A 5,714-nucleotide genomic window follows, 5' to 3' on the forward strand; every position below is an offset into this window, starting at 1 on the left:
CATGCCATGGGGTCCCTAGCCAGCCAGTGGTGGGCCACTCGATAGCTCGCACCCATGGGCAGTCTTCTTGGCTCCCAACACATGCTGGAGGCATCCCAAGGTGAGGGCCACAGATTTGGCTGTTGTATCGCAGGCACTTGTTGTTGCTGCGAACTTAATCACGCCGGCGAAGAAGAATGCAGCGGACCACCCTGTGGCTCCCAGAGAGTGGCGCTGAGGCAACAGGGATGTAGGCCACTGAGTCACCTGCCGGCGCATCCTGACGTCGTCAAAACACTGCAACTGTAGGTGGCCGGCACACCTCAGTGTGTTGGATGGGTCACTGAGGTAGCCCTTCCACACCAAGCTGTTTTGCAGACAGCGAAGTGGCGTCCTCAGCATCGCGGGCCCCTGTGATGCAGACAGAGAGGAACATGGCACTTTAGCTGGGAATGATAAAACACTTGAAGGTCATGGCCGAGCTTTAATACGGCTCATCGTGACAGTTTCCATCTACGTCCAACATTCCTCCACTGCATGCCAACATCTACATTTGGCAGTGACAGCTACAACCTGAAGGAGCAACATGGATGGGCACATCTGAAGACGTGATGGAGCACCGTAGATGGTCACACCTGAAGACATGAAAGAGCAAAATGGATGGAAACAAATGAAGAAATGAAAGAACAACATGGATAGGCAAAAATTAAGACATAAAGAAGCAACATGGATGGACACAATGCAAGATATGAAGGAGCAACATGCATGGGCACATCTGAAGACATGATGGAGTACTATGGATGGGCACAAATGAACACATGAAGAAGTTACAAGGATGGGCACATCTGAAGACATGTAGGAGCAAGATGGATGAGCACATCTTAAGACATGATGGAGCAACATGGATGGACAGAACTCAAGATGTGAAGGAGCAACATGGCTTCCAAAAAATCCCATAGCTGTTCTATAGGATTCAGGTAAGGACTCTGCGCAGGCCAGTCCATTACAGAGATGTTATTGTCGTGTAACCACTCTGCCTCAGGACATGCATTATGAGCAGGTGCTCGATCGTGTTAAAAGACGCAATTGCCATCCCCGAATTTCTCTTTAACAGGGGAAGCAAGAAGGTGCTTAAAACATCAATGTAGGGCTGTGCTGTCATAGTGCCACGAAAAACAACAAGGGATGCAAGCCCCCACCAAGAAAAACACGACCAAACCATTACACCACCGCTCCGAATTTTACTGTTGACACTACACACGCTGGCAGATGATGTTCACCGGGCATTCGCCATACCCACACCCTTCCATCGGATCGCCACATTGTGTACCGTGATTCATCAATCTACACAACGTTTTTCCACTGCTCAATGGTTCAATGTTTATGTTTCGTACACCAAGCGAGGCGTCGTTTGGCATTTACCGGTGTGATGTGTGGCTTATGAGCAGCCACTCGACCATGACATTCAAGTTTTCTCACCTTCCACCTAACTGTCATAGTCGTTGCAATGGATCCTGATGCATTTTGGAATTCCATTGTGATGGTCTAGATAGATGTCTGCCAATTATACATTACGACTGTCGGCGGTCTCTGTCAGTCAACAGACGAGGTCGGTCTGTACGCCTTTTTGCTGTACGTGTCCCTTCGCGTTTCCACTTCACTATCACATCGGAAACAGTGGACCTAGGGATGTTTAGGGGTGAGTAAGTCTCGCTTACATACGTATGACACAAGTGACACACAATCACCTGACCAAGTCCGAAGTCCGTGAGTTCTGCGGAGTGCCCTATTACGCCCTCTCATGATATCTAATGCCCACTCAGGTCGCTGATATGGAGTACCTGACAGTAGGTGGCAACATAATGCACCTAAAATGAAAAGTGTATGTTGTGGGGGTGTCCGGACATCTTTTATCACAGAGTGTATATGAAGTCACATGTTTCATAACACCGCGTTAGCAGTACTCAACTTTACTTCCTGCGAAATAAAAGCATGATTGGTGCCAACTGCCAGTCCTATCAATTGTCGGGATTCGAAGGTTTCGGTAGACTGCCGAACCCGTAGTTTGACGGTACAGTTTCTCCTGCTTGTAAATACGGAACCACCTATGTTGTCTTCCAAGTATCACTAAGGAAATATAGATTCTAAACCAAATCAGAGTTCATATCCCCGATCGAAGTATCTTGTACATTGATTTTGAGCATATAATAGTGAAATGCTGGAGGAAGGTTGCAATTCGTTGTTTTGTTATGTGTCTGCTGAATGCACGGATCCTCCACAATAAAATAAAAAAATAAAGATATACCTGGGTGTTAATGCAAACATATATTGTGTTTGGAGTTATCAACGTGTGAAGATGCTCTTACACCGTGTTATGCCGAGGGGCTAACTGAGCAGGCTGCTTACTGGGAAGTACCTCCTGGAAAAAATTACACCTGCACCATGTAAAAGATGGACCCAGAGGTACAAAGTATGATCAGCCAAATGTAAAAAGCAAACTGGAAAGGCTACAACAAAAGACACAATAACAATTATGTCACGCACAAAGAACCATGTTCGAGAACGTATCACAAAAAATTCTACTATGTGAAAATAATGTGTAATAATACACAATCAGTATAGGAAATATATACGCAGTTGCGAATATGAACCACCTTCGGCTGTATAATACAACGACAACAGTGAAAATCTGTGCCGGGCCGGAACTGAAACATGAATTTTCCCGCTTTATGCGAGCGATCGCCTTAACAGCTTTTTTATGTGCCTTAAGGAGGTTGAGCGTTCAGCTTCAGGTTGGTGAACACAGCATGCGCAGGGGTCGAAAGCCGAGGCCCGGCCACGTTGGCTCCCACTTCCTGTCCCTAAACTGCGCACTCCAGAGTTTCTTTCTTTATTTATTTTTACTTTTTTCCCCTTCAACTCCAAAATTTGGGATGTGAATTTGATACAAGGTATTTCCGTTGTAGAGAAGACAGTTTAAACACATTGAATAACATAAAATCACATCAGCATGAAATAAAATTTAAGCACATTTCCTTTGTGCCTCGAACTTCCAACAGACGGGTGAACCCAAACGATCAGACCGCTTCGGCTATCTGAGCACGAATCACGGTCAGACCCTAATTTCAGTATGTCGTCGCCCTTGTGTCACGACTTGTGGCGTCACATATACTCTCGTTCAGGAGGAACATATTTATCACGAGTCGAGGGCCTTGTATTAGCGAATAAATACGAAACATCAGTGCCTGTGTTATTAAGGAGTATGATTCAGTGTCCCTTCGGACATTCGCGCAAGGCACTGCTGTTTCGTATTTATTCGCTAATACCAGACTCTCGGCTCTCAACAAATATGTCCTTCCTAGATGGCAATATGCGTAATGTACGTGTGCAGGTTCCAACACAAGGATAACCACACGTGGAAGTTAATGTCTGTCCGTGATTCGCGCACGGATAGCCGGAAAGGTTGAAAAGTATCCTTGATTGTCGGAAGATCCTTATTGAACGCCATTGTGCAATTGTCCGCAATCCAAAATACAGACAATTTTTCCTCCAATTTCCTTTGCAGTGTCTTCTTTAACCTACCCCAGAGCTGGGAAGTTCGTGTCATGAGGAGCTGATCTACACCTCTTCCACACTTAGAACCGATTATTCTCTGGTCATCGGAACGTTGTACTTTAAAAAAACTATACGTCTGTAGACTCAATGAGTCTGACGTCTTGCTGCTACTAGTCTCGTTGGTATTACTGTTAATTTTTTAAAAAAAAGGCTAAGGCTCTGCAGTCTTGGAGTCTGCGGCTAGTCCCGGCAGAGGTTCGAGTCCTCCCTCGGGCATGGGTGTGTGTGTGTTTGTCCTTAGGATAATTTAGGTTAAGTAGTGTGTAAGCTTAACGACTGATGACCTTAGCAGTTAAGTCCCCTAAGATGTCACACACCTTTGAACATTTTTGAAAAAAAAGGAAAATGAATAAATAAACCATTTATGTTCATCGTGCCTCTACTCACGTTCCCTATGCTTTCCTTGGTTCCTGCAGGGCGGGAACGGACCTGGAAACCCGGCCTCGGGTTGCTACCCCTGCCCACTTTGCCCGCTCCCCTGCCTTTGGGTACCAGGAAGATTCGTATAAAAAAATAAAATTAGAAGAAGTGTTAGCATCGCCGCCTAAGAAAATTTTAAAAAATGGTTATGGCGACAGGGCGGGAAAAGCGAGAAATCCTGGTTCGAGTCCTGGTCAAACACGGTCGTCGTTCTAATATGCAGACGAAGTTCGTTAATATTTTCAACTGCCAATACATTTCCTGTATTTCTGGGGAGCTGCAGTTGCTGCAATGCATGCATGTCTGAAGGAACATTGCATCGTCCTTCTTAATAACACAGTACCTGCTATTTCGTAAATACAGAATTACGGTTTTAGCACGTCAGTTTTCAGTTAGTGAAAGCAGAACATTAGAATATTCGTGCTAGAATGGATATTATAATTTCTTTTCTTGTCATTAACCTATTATATTTTTTTGCAAAACATAGAATCCTTAAAAATATAAATAAATATTCAAATAAATCTAAGGTAAGAGGTCTCAGGCTTTTGTAGCGAGTTACTGTCATAAATATGTCTTTGCTAGTGTTATTAATACAAATATTGAAAGCGCAAGGTTTATGAGGCCTACAGTCATAAGAAAAAATGTAAATTCTGCGTGATTGGTTTCCGTGCACATTCATCCATTACCTCGCACCTAGACGTTTCTCGCGGCCGCCACCTGGGGGCGTCATAAACTCTCAGTAATTTGCCGTTCGCCAGCTCCACAGCCCTGGCCGCCTTAACCTCGCCCCTGCTAGCGCTAGCGTCGCAGATTCTTATCCGAGCGCCGGTCTCCGTGAGCGCAGCCTCGCACATTCCTCTGCTGCGATATGAGGGGCACACACACACACACACACCGCGGGGTCACTGAGTCACTGAGCGAGTGAGTGACTGAGTGGGCACCCCGGTCTTATCTGCCCGCGCGGATTTTCATTAGCACACTTACATAACTTCTCTCTCACAGGCTAATCTATAAACAGTCAACGGGTCGTTAGTTGTCGCTGGCGAGTGCTTAATGCTGTATCTCAACGTGACTCCAGTACATCTTCATCGACTTGCTTCTGATACGCGATTACCGTATGGTCTGAGACAGTCAAAATAGAATGTCGCTGTACTTGTGTCTAAAGTGCTTTACGGACCACTTTCGGTTAGGCCCTTTTTTTCTTTCTTTTTTTTATTGACACGAACTCTCCTTCTAAGTGAATCGATGTTTCTTCCTGCTTGCTGACGTTACTGTGCTATGAGTGAGCGACAGACAGATCGGAACTGTGTGCCGGAGAAGGGCTTGAACCAGGAACCCTCAACATCTTGAATAATAAAATGGTTCAAATGGCTCTGAGCACTATGGGACTTAACATCTATGGTCATCAGTCCCCTAGATCTTAGAACTACTTAAACCTAACTAACCTAAGGACATCACACAACGCCCAGTCATCACGAGGCAGAGAAAATCTTGAATAATACCGCCACCGACTAAGCGGTATTGTATCCTTAACGGACGCGGGCTTTGCGACCTTAGACGTGGCTTTACCGACTGTCAAAGCAAGCCACAAAATAGGGAAGATTCCACCGACCGTTTTGTAACAAAATTATGCTTTCACGTTTTATCCACGTTAATGACTGGCTATGCACATAACTACATAGCCATATTTAAAATTATTT

The sequence above is a fragment of the Schistocerca gregaria genome, chromosome 2, assembly GCF_023897955.1.
Source record: "Schistocerca gregaria isolate iqSchGreg1 chromosome 2, iqSchGreg1.2, whole genome shotgun sequence".
In the NCBI taxonomy this organism is placed as follows: domain Eukaryota; kingdom Metazoa; phylum Arthropoda; class Insecta; order Orthoptera; family Acrididae; genus Schistocerca; species Schistocerca gregaria.